This window comes from Cibotium barometz, chromosome 27 (genome assembly GCF_041138505.1).
Source record: "Cibotium barometz isolate CiBa-2024 chromosome 27, ASM4113850v1, whole genome shotgun sequence".
NCBI classification, from domain to species: domain Eukaryota; kingdom Viridiplantae; phylum Streptophyta; class Polypodiopsida; order Cyatheales; family Cibotiaceae; genus Cibotium; species Cibotium barometz.
The window spans coordinates 49,587,813-49,601,681 of NC_141072.1; positions in this window are offsets into that span (position 1 = coordinate 49,587,813).

Below are 13,869 nucleotides of genomic sequence, written 5' to 3' on the forward strand. Positions count from 1 at the left end.
TACTTAACTAGCCACACACGTGCATGAGCTTGTGTGCTCATATCCACACACGTGCATATAGACACAAATACATGTACACTTGCATAGTAATATATACATTTCCTTTTTAACCTTTATCCTTTTAACCGCCGTTTTAATCCAAATATATTGTTTAATATTTGTTTACGTCTAAAGCCACACACATCACACTTTCATGTACATATGTGCATGTGAACACAGAAGCACATGATGACAATTTTATATTCTCTTTTTAATACTTTGAAATATTGAAGCAAATCATGCGCACTCAAGCCCTCTATAGAAGATAGAGCAACTCTAGGCGTCATTTTATTGATTCACAAGATAACTCCAGATTGAGGAGAGAGAGAGAGAGAGAGAGAGAGAGAGACTTGTCATTGACCTTGTGCTATCATAGTGCCTTGCCCATCTAAGTCACAAAATCCAATTAAGGTATTGCATGAAGCATAAGTAATGTTGTACTCGTGTACTTGGAATTTACTTTAACACCTATATCCATGTCTTCCCGAGGCTTATTCTCAACACAACTGCATAGTTGATTTCAATGGTGTTGCATAAGAAGGAGACTAAATTGAGGATCAAAAGCATTGGTGGTTGCAAGTCTCGTAAATTTTAGTGTGTAGTAATAACTTCTAAACTATCCAATCTTGTAGAGTCTAATTGACTATAGCAGTTATGAATGTATCTAGCTATTATGAAGCATGCACCACTGCTAAATTTTAGTGTGTAGTAATAACTTCTAAACTATCCAATCTTGTAGAGTCTAATTGACTATAGCAGTTATGAATGTATCTAGCTATTATGAAGCATGCACCACTGCTATATAGAACCACTATATGACAAACATAAGAATGCTATATAACAATCATGATGTAGGCACCAATACTATATATAGTAGTCATTATGATGCATGCACCACTGATATATGACAAACATAAGAATGCTATATAACAATCATGATGTAAGCACCAATACTATATATAGTAGTCATTATGATGCATGCACCACTGATGTGCGTGACGCCTCATCTCCAGGTTTGTGAGTTGTTTGGGCCCATACAAGAAAAGAGGGCCAATGGTGTACTTTCAAGTTCATGCACCAAGACTACCTTCGTTTGATTGGCAATGGCCAATAGTGGTCGTGAATGGCATGGCAAGGTATAATTCCCATATCACGGAGTGAAACTAGAGACTGAGTTGCTTTCGTTGCTCTCTGATGGTGAGGTACTTGTTGTGTAAAGAAGAGGCAAATGGTCCAATGGAGATCGAAAGGAGTTGTTCCCATTGAAGGTGTTGGGAGGTTCTTGTATGTTGGAAGAGGATTCGGGCGATGGGTCATATCATAGACCATAGGCACCATGGCACCCCATCCAAAAATGTAAGTGGATGGCTGACGATGATGAGGCTTAGTGTAGGCAAGCTATTATGAGTGCCTATGTATGCAAGCTATGTTTGTAAAGTTCAAATCCCTTGTAATAAATCCAAGTGTCATGCATGGCCTATGAGGGCTAAAGGTGTGGTTGTGTGTTCTCCTCCATGTGAAAACTCCAACTCTCTGTTTTCTTCAACTTTGAGTTTTGCTTTCTTTGACATTTACCTGTCATCATGTCGATGTCGGGGGAAATCAAGGTCATAAAGCTTTTACGACACCCCTCCTTGAGTTAATGAGGGTTTTGTACTAGTTCTAGGCCCATAAATAACTTGAAAGTAGTAGACGACAAGGCCTGATATGGTGGTGAGACTCCAGCTCCCTATTTCTTCGACATGTTTTTACTTTAGTCGAGAAAAAATAAGGAGATTTTTCATGTGAAGGTTTGTCGTTTGTGGGGTTAGTTGCTGAGATAGGAATGGATTGTCTAAAAGAATGGTATAACAACCATTAGTGCTTGCAACACCATTCAAGGGAACACAAGCAATGGTGGGTCATACCATGGACCAGGCTTTTGCCCATAGTGGCCCCCCAATCTAGAGATGTACCTAGAAGAATGTTGATGATAAGGGTATGGGTTTACCTTATTTGAGGTTGGCGGTGCGGGTTCTTCTAAGTAGATCCTTATTAAGGGTGATCTTCCATTATTAGCCCATCGGACATGTTGGGCCTCCCCTGAATTGTAAGTGTTATGATAGGACTCAAAGAAGCATAGAGAGAGTGAGAGGAAAACCCAAGATCCATGATGTTTGGATTCGGAAGGCATTGAGACCGACCTTGTCAAGGTAGGGGTAGTTGAAACATGACATGACACTCCGAGGACCTTGGACCTTGTGGAGCATTCGAGATCTAGGGAGCATGAATATGCTTAATGGTGACTCTCAATTTGGTAAATGGATCAAAAAGATCCATAAGTTGCATGTTAGTTTCTCGTTGGAGTAGGGATAAGGTGTTGTCAGCTTGGTTTTTGCTCTTGATGTTCTTTGTTCAAGGTTTAGGTTCTTAGTTTCAGTATGTGCATAATCGGTTTAGGTGAAGTGTCGAGGAGGCAGGCTTGCCGGAGGTAGTTAAATCTTTTGCCATAGTTGTTGACGTTGTCGTCATGGCGGCACTCCATCGGCACTAAATTGTGCTTTCCTCTCGGTTCTTCTCAGCTTTATTTTTATTTTTTTTAAATATCCCACTTTGCTTTTGTCAGTGCTACTACCATTTTCTTTACCGCCATTTTTCTTGCTTTGCTGCCAACTTCTTTTTTATCTTCTTGTTCTTATTTATTTCTATTTGTCATGTGCACACTCTCCCCAGTGTACACGACACTCTCTCGAGAGTGTCATGTCATGTGGACATGCTTCTATCCATTGGCCACCTCAAAGGTCAAGTATGTGGTCGGATTCATGTGTTTGTAAAGGCTATTGTTCCAAATCATTGTAATATTGAGTGTGATGTAGGCATGCTTCTATCCACTGGCCACCTAGTATGTGATCGGATTCATGTGTTTGTAAGGGCTATTGTTCCAAATCATTGTAATATTATCCAAGTGCCCAATGAGTAGTCTAATGTGGACACGGTTATTGGATTATTGTGCGAACACACTTCGTTGGACATTATTATTAGGGTTGGTAGAGTTAGTAGACAACTCACCAACATTAGACACTATAAATAGGAATCTAGGCTTTAGCCATGTTCATTTATTGATCATCATGGAGTCATTGAGAACTCATGAGCCACCATTGAGTACCATTGAGTATCTACATTCAACATTGTATATATTTCATGTTAGTAATACATAATAGATTAGGTCATCTTTCTCTACCGTGTATTGAGTAGCATGAAGAAGCAACAGCTTGTGCAATCTCTAATTAGGTGCTAAATCACAATCGATCAATTCATAAATACACTATAGGTTCTGACGATAGAAAGACTACACTTTTTCTCTCTCATAAGGGCATGGCGATCACGAAGAACCCATCATCATCAACGTTTTCACTCATGTTTGCATTTTTTTCATCAAGGTGGCGTTTGCAAATTCTATATTAGATAGCTCTTGTGTGTTCAAGGGGCACTTAGCCCCAAAGGGCAAGAAAGAGGGCCAAATACACCAAGTAGAAGGTGGTCAGAGTAAGCAAGCAAGATGGCATGTTTATAAACATGCTTTCGCAAGCACCCATGTTGCATTGGTATTAGAGCATTAGGTTTTGACGGCGGGCCGAATGGCTACAATTTTTTCTCTCATAAGGGTGTGGAGATCCATCGCGAAGAACTCCATCATCATTAAAATTTTTCACTCACATTCGGGATTTTTTCATTAACCTCACATTTGTAAAATCTATATTAGCAAATAGTTTGTGTGTGCAAGGGGTGATTAGCCCCAAAAGGCAAGAAAGAGGACCAAATGCACCAAGTAGAGGGCGAATAGAGAAAGCAAGCAAGGTGGCCTATTGGTGCTTCAAACATAGCTAGACATGGGTAGACGCAAGTGCATCAAGGGGGGGTCGGGTTATGGGTACCCAAAGGCTATATCTAGGAGAGCATAAGGGTGGCCATATTGAACAAAAATGCAGCTCTATTCAAGCCGTAGGACAACACACAGTAGGTGGCAAGATTCAACAAAAATATAGCACACAATAGGTGGATAGATTCAACAAAAACACCACCATTTTTTAGGTTACAAGATAGAACACAGTGGGCAACCATCCACAATAGCAAAACATAGCAGAAGGGCGGGGTGCCCTTCTATCGACCGGCCAGTTTGTGGACGGAGGGGATAGTGTTCACTCTTTTCAGTATACCCAACTTCCCCGCCGCCTCTAGCCTAAATTGTATTCACATTATGTATAGGCCATGGGCCATTGAAGTATCAAAGCAAGCCATAGCCATAAAACTTATATATATGGGTAGAGATAGGAATTGGGCACCCACTTAAGTTGGGTGGTCAAGCAAAACCCTTTTGTAAACATATAGCTTTTGCTAATGTAAATTGGAAAATTTTATCATTTATTAAGTGAAAAGCTTTTTGCTTTTCTTGAGCTCTTATTGTCTTGCTTGCTCATAGGGTGCATGCTTGTGTGTGTTGATGGAGTGTATTGAGTGTGCATGCTTGCTTGCTTGAGCGAGAGTGTGATTGAGCATGATTGGAGAAGAGGGTGGCTCAAGCTTTCTAGCTTAACCATTGCCTTTTGGAAGACCACCAATTTTGCTAGTGCACTTGATTGAGGCTTGGACTTCCAACTGGCAAGTTAGTGTGCTATGGGCATGGTATACAGGGTGCTATGGGGCATTGGTGATCCCTTTGAGGCTTAATATTATTTGGGGATTACAAGGGATGCACGGCACTCTCAAGGGTTTGATGCCATGGGTGGCTCTTCTTTTATGAACATGGAAATGGGTATAGGGCCACCACACATGGACTTGGTAGTTCCTCTTGAAGCATGGTTGCTCGGTGGATCTTTCAACTTCTTTAGAGGTGGTGCCGGCTCTTGAGTAGAAGAAGTAGTAACCACTACTCTCCATTCATGCATGGGTGTTATGGGAATATATTTTATACCCTTATTTAGAATATTATTCAACCTTTAACTTGCACAAAACTATAAGATTTAACATTAAAAATAAATAAAACATGAAAAATGCTTAGCTCAAGTGCACTCAAGTGTACGACATAAACATGAGTACAATCTCCCCCCTCTCATAAGCATGGCATTTTCCCACACGAGTATCTACAAGTTCCTCCAAAAATAGGCCATAGCCACTAAAAATACAAAAGTGGCTCTTTCCACTTAACTTGTAGGGCATCTCTCTTCTACTCAAAATAGAGAGTTGCAAAAATATTAAACTAAGTGGTGGCAATGAATTAAAGCTTACAAGATTTTAGAAATATAAATGCTCAAATGTGCACAAGCTCGCAAATTTATATATATTGCTTGCAAAAATAATGTGAACGACCACAAAATATCTACACATGCATAACACCTTTAATCATCATAATCCTCATCACATAAAAATAAGAATTCCAGATAAATAAATAATTAAAATAATCCAATCAATTCTAACACAATATTTAAAGGTTCAAAGGCGTAAACCATCACCAAATATCGATCATCATGTGTAAGTCTATACAAACCACATCCAATAACCAACAAGGGCCTCAAGCATATGCCAACACCACCAAATGTATTAATATTTATTTATGGTATCACCCACTATATTAAAATAAGGATTATGATGATTAAAGGCATTTGTGCATGGGAGGGACTCATATTTTGGGTCCATATCTTCACCAGCCAACCACCAACAACTTGTTACAAGCTCTATAGATATTAATTGAAGCGGTCAAAGATATTTGGTTAGAGATGTTGTGATGATTATGATGATTGAAGGATTTATGCATGGGAGGGTGTTAACTGCATTGGCTAACATTACTCCAAAACGTGCGGCAACATCTTCAAGCCATATTTTTGTATAGTGCAATGCGCTTTATGTAAAATGATTATGGGATATCTCCGAGTGTAATGCCAAAAGATAGTCAAACACCGAGCTTAAGACTTGTGTAACATGCTATCAAATAAAAAATCCAAAAACATGCACCATTAAGGCTAAATCGGAGGAAAAAATTTAGATTTTTAGACCAAAACATAGAAAATTGCTCTCTGGTTTGCCTGCGTACGTGCTTGATTGGGCCTGCACACGCACGTTCTCAAGTAGAAATGCACGTACCTAAGTTTGACATGTGCATGATATTCTCATTAAAGATAATATTCCTCCCATAATGCCCATACTAATAAAACAGTTGAAAACTGATCATCATGTGGCCCTGACTTCCATCACTACAAGTGGCAAACCTGTCAGAATTACGTACACATGTGTCAAAGTGAGAACGTACATTCTCACTTATGAACGCACGTTCATAAGTCCATTGACACCTAGGCATGCACGTTCCTATCTCAGAATGCATGTTCATAAATCATATCGGGCCACACACGTTCCTAATTCCCCATGCATGTTCCTAAGATTGTGAATACACGTTCGCAAGTCTAACTTCACTGGCATAGTCCGTGATGCTACGGGTGATGACTTGACCTCAGCCCTCACAGTCGATGTGGCTCGTGAAGCCTTGCACCTTCCTTAAGGTTGTGAATACACGTTCGCAAGATTGTGAATACACGTTCGCAAGTCTAACTTCACTGGCATAGTCCGTGATGCTACGGGTGATGACTTGACCTCAGCCCTCACAGTCGATGTGGCTCGTGAAGCCTTGCACCTTCCTTAAGGTACAAAGCCTTACCAGAAATTGAGTGGAGCACAAGGAATGGGCAAAGACATCATCAATAAAGTGGAGTAAATTGGGAGGACGTCACTTGACCTGATCTGCTTACCCCAACCTTTGTGACAGATAGTACAATATTTGCAACCTCTCCCTCCTCGCGCGCCCATCTCAAGCAAGTTCTACCACCACTAAACTCAATCAACCATTTCCATCACATGAACTCCATGGCATCTACGTGAACCCAACCACAAGTTTGGAGTAGCCATGATTCTCACAAGGGTGCTATACCATGGGAAGAGCTCCCCAAACCCTATAGCTACCAAAATGCCATCACCTCGAGCTAGTCCTCTCAGCAGAGCAAATCCGAGTGTCTCTCTCAACCCAAAAAGCAACGACTGGATCAAGTGACCATTGCCACCAAGGCCTTTGCCAAATTTTTGGAAACGAACCTAATGGACACCCCCACACAGCCAGTAGCAGTAGTCATAGGCACAAGTAGCATAGCCAAGACCCAATAGAGCTAGCATAGTCTAGTGCTACCCCCTATCGATCATTTCCTAGGGAGTTTAGGGAAGTGCCAGGCATGCTGTCCACTTTGAGGGAAGCAGATTCTAAAGTTCTTAAGAGGCGAGAATCTTATAGGAAGGGGATCTCACCTCGACTCTGGAAGCTTCTCCCAGGCCATCTTCAACTCCAAGGGAAGTGCCAGGCATGCCGTCCACTTTGAGGGAACCAGATTCTCAATTTCTTAAGGGGCAAGAATCTTACAAGAAGGGCATCTTGCCTCGCCTCTCGAAGCTTCTCCCAGGCCATCTTCAACTCTCAAGGCCACCTCCCAAAATTTTCCACTGCCTTCTCCTCTATGATCTATACCTTTAGTGGGCATATGACCAAATTAATGGCATGCCAAAAGGAGTAGATGGATGCGGCCGAAAAAGCACTACTCCTAGCGCATGCAAACATTGCCTAGCTAGAGGCTCACAAGAACAATGCCATTGCCCTGAATGATCGGCTATAAAGGTCCAACAAGCCCGACTCCATTGTTTGTGAAGAGAACTTGAGGTCCTACACGTAGAACTAGAGGGAGCCCAGGAAGACAGAGCCCAAACACAGGAGGAACTCACCCTCGCTACTACTCGCTGCACTCCAGAAAGCCAAGACCAATGACACGCAACAAGTAGCAACTCATGGACGAGGTCCATAACCAGAGATTTTTGAAGGGCAATTAAACCATCTCTAACCTTGAACAATCCATTACACAGATAAGAGCTAACCCCCAACCCATGTTGATTGCCTCAAAAACAGAACGACAGTCAGCCTTAGGAATATGCCACCGTTGACCTAATAAACCTCACCATCCCTTCCCAACCACCCTCTGAGCTCCTTGAACACTGTAGCATAGGATAGTCCAGCTCAACCTCCTCCAACACATCTTCCTTGATGAGATTCCCACCTCCACCTTCTCCACCATCCTCTCCAAAGTCTCTTATGCCTCCCACACCACCCTCACCATGGTCTTCTTCCAAAACATCATCTCCTTCATTGAGACCTCCACCATCTTTCGATTCCCTCACCATTTTGTCTGCCTCAACCTCTATTCCTAGTGTAGAGTCCTTACCTTCTCCCACCACCTAGATGAGGGGGACTTCATCAACCTTTTTGTTCCCACTAACTTATGCCCATAGCTTGCATCTATAGTAGTCATTAGCAAGGCATTCAGTGGATACACACACATGGTTGGCACGTTGTGGATGAGGCCTATTGCCATCTCACTGCAAAGGCCAGCACTACCTATGCACCCATTGGCATTCTTATTTTATACCATAGAATTTGGAAGTAGCTACAAAAGTGCCACCCCAATGAGGAATACATGGAGGCCCTTGAATTTTATTAATCCATGAAGCCAGCACTAAAGGTAAGGGAAGAGGAAGAGGACACAACATACACTGCCAAAGACAAGGATAACAATGATACATTCGACAACAAAGACATGTCCAAAGAAGGCATGGCCCTAGTGTGGAACTCACCAAGGCCCTTTGACATCAAGCCCCTCTTTAGCTACACCCACTCCAAGAACTTTTGCCAAAGAAAGGAGAAAGAACATGCATTGAACTCCTTTCCCTGGACCAACTCTCTACATCCTCTCCCTCTCTCCTCGCCTTCACCTCACCACTTTTGCCACTCCTCCTTGGATTACCCCACCCTCATCTCCAACACTGCTATCACCCCCAAGTCTCATCTCCTAAGCCGACCCCACCACCTCCCTCCCTCAATGGACTCACCAAGGCCTCAACCTTGCAAGCCGATCACCCCTCTCTCCCATCACAAGTCTTGAAAGAAGGCAAGATCCAAGAACCCCCCATTAGAGAGCAGCAACATTTGCACCCCTCTAACCGTCCCTTCAACTAGAGTGATTCTCTTGATAGGATTAACAGAGCTCTCTAAATCCTAGACCAGTGGCAATGCCTTGACCCTATTCTCGACACTTTGTAGGATCATTGATCACCTTGATCTATGCCTTATCAATAAACTTTATCTGGAACAAAAGTTCAATCAATGTTCTAAGTCTCATCTCGCAAGAGGGATCATGGGGGATACAATGACCACATGCCAGGGCATCCCCAATAATGCATGACCTCATGGGAGAGCAACCTATGTGGCATGGCAACCCTAATCCATGCCAAGTATTGGAAAGAGTATTGTTATGCTCCAAGGTATCTCAAGACTAGCCCTGTTTATTTCCTGATCAAATGCAGATGGTCCTAGGACCTCTTCGAGCAAGAAGAATGGATGCTTTGCACAATGCAGATGGTCCTAGGACCTCTTCGAGCAAGAAGAATGGATGCTTTGCACAATGCATAAGTTCATCCAAGGTTATAATGTAGTGTCGGACCCTAATATGGTCATAACCATCTGCATTTTCAAGCTCATCACCATTCTTTTTGTGGAGTTTCCTAATTGGCATGTATTTATTAAAGGTTAACACGACATGGCCTTTGACATCAACAACGGTCCAATTCTTCACCAAATACTCGGCTACTCTATAAAGCCAGTATAGTGGATGCAAGGCTCGTGCATGCTCACATTCAAAGATATATTTGAGACAGCCTTCTAGACATCCTACAAAGCCTTTCATCGAATCACCCACATGAAGTCCCACTTCGACTTCTACTAGAACTTCAGCGGCTTCTATCACTAGCTCCCCCTTGAAGCTTTATTGTCGATTTCAAGGACGGAACCATGATTAGGGAGGGGGGTATGTTAACCACATTGGCTAACATGACTCCAAAATGCATAGTAGCATCTTCAAGCCATATTTTTGTACTACACAATGTGCTTTATGTAAAATGATTATGGAAAATCTCTGAGCTTACGACTTATGTAATGCTGGAAGATAGTCAAACACCACAAGTTTGCAACTTGTGTAGACTTTTACTAGAATTTCCTTTCTGAACCTACAGGAATCACAACCCCAGCAACCGAGCCCGAAACGGGACAGAATCATTCTACAGTTGATCCTAACAAATCGGATGTTATCGCTCATCTCAAGTTGTTCTGCGTCGAGAACTTGGAGTGTCGGAGCCCCTTAATCTTGCTAAGTCTCTCAATTTTGAGGCAGAGCCGCAGCACATGGCATGCCCAGCCCCCGTTAAAGAGAATACTTTCCCCCGGCGGAGGGAGGAGGGATAATGTACATCAAGACTAGGAAATTAGCCTAGACTAACTTATTGGGACCTAGACATTATTTGGGTGGTTGGGCATTGTACAAATGAGTCTTGTATTTAAGGCATTTTGACTAATGAGAAAACATATAATCTCATTCTCACAATTGAGTTTGAGTCTTCTTGCTCTTGTGGTGGTTGAAGTAGCTTGTGTGCTTCTTCTTCTTCTGACTGCATGCATACTTAGGGATTGTATGAGTGAGTGAAGGATGTATGTTCTCTTCTCCCTCTCTCCTTCTCGTCTACTCTCTCATGATCTCACTCACTGTGGCATCAATGTAGAGGTTGAGCTTTCGATAGCTCTCTCTCTCTCTCTCTCTCTCTCTCTCTCTCTCTCTTCTCTCTCTCTCTCTCTCTCTCTCTTTTCTCCCCACCCATTTGCAAAGCTCCTTTGTGGTGAGAATGAAGGAGGCAAGAGTTACTCTACCAAGAGTGGCTTGAGGTGCAAACCGATAAGACCCTTGCGTTTGGCTCCCCTTGCCTCTATGTTGCAAGGCTCAAGTGTTCTCAATCGATGGAACAAAGGGGCTCCTTACCTTTACCAGCCCCCAACAGCTTGTTATAATCTCTACAGATATCAATTAAAGTGGTTAGAGATATCGTGTTACATGCTCTCCAAATACCATTTGAAGCTGTCCAAATGATTGTATTATCATTTGTATTATCGTACTTGTTTTTTATAAGAATGCCTCAATCCATTAGGTGTTTTTAAGTTTATCTTTGCATATGCGATTAGTTTCCCAATCATGAATCACTCTTGTGTCTCCCATATTTCTAAGGATCATGCTGTAAGATCCTTTTCTCTAGAAATTCATCACCAAGAGTGAGTGATGGAGGATAAGAAGGCTGTGAGGCCTACTATGTCCCACGCATGAGCAATATTCACACCCACTTGGAGGACAAGAATACTGTGAGGCCTACTATGTCTCATGGTCCCATGTGGGCAATATTCACACTTACTCAGAGGTGGGAACGTGCATTAAAACTTCCCCTATGTGCATTATGCCTCTAGATGAAGTCACCTTCGAGAAGATATTGTGTGGACCCATTTGTTGAGAAATTTGGGTGATCTAGCAGCCATATATCTTTAATGTGAGTCTTAGTGAAGATTGCATATGTCTAAGGTTATTAGAGCCTATGTTTACCAGAGTGAGCTCTCAGTGAAACTCCAAGTGGAATTCCCGTGATCCTAGGCACCTCCCATTGAAGTTGCGTATGTCTAAGGTTATTGGAGCTCTCAGTGAAACTTTAGATGGATTCCCCTTGATCCTAGGAACCTCCCATTCATGTAGAGAAGGTGGAGTAGATGTAGGAGAGGTGGGGAGGATTGTGGATCTAGGTTCCTATATCTATGAGTCCTATGTCCACACACTCATTTGGTGTGTATGAGAGCCTAGCTTATTTGTAACCTTTGTTGTTGGTCTAGTAGGTGTGAACACCTTCTCTATGTGTGTATATGAGAGCCTAGCTTAATTGTAACCTCCTTTGTTGGTCTAGTAGGTGTGAACACCCTCTATATGTGTGTACTTGTTGTTATGAGTCATAGGATAAGTGTTTCGTGTGTCATTAGTGTGTGGGTGTGTGACAGTGTGTCCACTATGTGACATGTGTCATTAGTGTTGCGTGTGTGTGTGTGTATGTGTCTAGCTATGTGACTACAAAAAAACATTATACTTCTAGCCTAAGCTACCCTATGTCTATAACCCGCAAATCGACTTGATAGTTTTGTCGTTTGCTACCCTACGCCGCCTCCCTATGTAGCCTATACGCCACCTTGTGCTGTCCTCCTTAGCCGCCACTATCTCATCTTCTGCCATTGCCGTGCACTTGCTCCACATGTACATGTGTCAACGCTTGGCCTCAACATGTCATCAGCACACCAACGACGTCAGCATCCACACGTGTAATTACAAAGCCTTAACAACAAAGAATAGGGCTTTTTAAAAAATTTGGTTTAAAAAAATCATCAAATTATTGCTCCTTTTTTGGGCTTTTCAAAGTTGAGTCCTCTGCATCAAAATATCGAAAATACGGGGATTTTTAGCCTCTTACATTGAATTGAAGTTCCTTTTGTGCCATGGAAGGAGTAGTGACATGGAGCGTCATTGAAGGAGACCGTTCTTCATCGACATACACCTGAGAAGTTTTTAAACTTCCAAAATTAATCTTTGTTTTTTGTTTATGTGAGCCGTCGAAAGAGGCCATTCTTCATCAACATACACTCGAGGAGTTTTTAAACTTCCAAAATTGATCTTCGTTTTTTGTTTATGTAAGAGTCATGGGTTCTCTACTCAGGATGTCTCCCAAAATCTGATAAATAATCTTGTATTTTTCTTATAAGCCTTGTTTTTATAAAAGGCTCCGTATTTTTCACATACCTTACTTAGAGCCAAGGGGGTTATTCTAGGTAAACTAATGTAGGCATAGGCATGAGTGGGTAGACTGATGTAGGCACAACCATGGGGGGTTGTTCTGGGTAAATTGATGTAGGCATAGGCTATTGGAAGCATAGGAGTAGCGCGCACACATGCGAAGGTGGCGCCAACGAGGCCACCGCCAACTCCCAATATGCCAAGGGTACACCATACTCTTTATACTAAGGTTTTTTAAGCTTAGTGATTGCATGTGGGAGCTTTCATAACACATGTGGCAACTAGAGAAGGATGTCACCACCAACACCCCCCGACCAACATGGCTCCCTAAACAGATTATGCTAGAGGCTGCAACTTTACGATGACTTGGCTCAAAGTTAGACAGCAGGCTTAGGTCATAGGCTTCAAAGGCTTAGCCATGGCTATTACGACTTGGCTCAGAGGAATTGGCAGGGCTTAAACTAGCTCAACGGCTTGACCATGGCCCTGCAGTTTGAACACAAGGTGGGAGCTTCATCAACAACATCTAGGAGAGAGCGAGGCAAAGCGTAGCTGTGATACTATGTTGGAAGTATAGGAGTAACACACACATGCAAAGATGGGGCCAATGAGGCTGACCCCCCTTCCCCCTCGCACTCTTTTCGACAAAGATTTGTGGAGGGAGAAGGGGTCCAAGGAGGGTACACCATACATTGTATACTAAGTTTTTCAACCATAGCGATTGCATGTGGGAGCTTTCATGACACGTGGCAACTAGAGAAAGAAGTCACCGTAACATAGTCATGAGTGATCAAGCTCTTATATCAAGTGTGCTAACGAGAGGGTTTCAGACGTTAGCACACTGTGATCTTTTATATCACGTGTTGCATGTTAGAGCTTAAACTGCCATGGCTGCTGAAAGTCTCTTAGACAACATCCCTTCACTTTGAAGGGGGGTTTGTTGGATATTTCGAGTCTATGCCCTCTTAGGTGTGAACACCCTCTATATGTGGGTACATATTATGAGAAAGTGAACACTCCCTATAAGTCATAAGATAAGTGTACCATGTGTCATTAGTGTGTTTGTGTG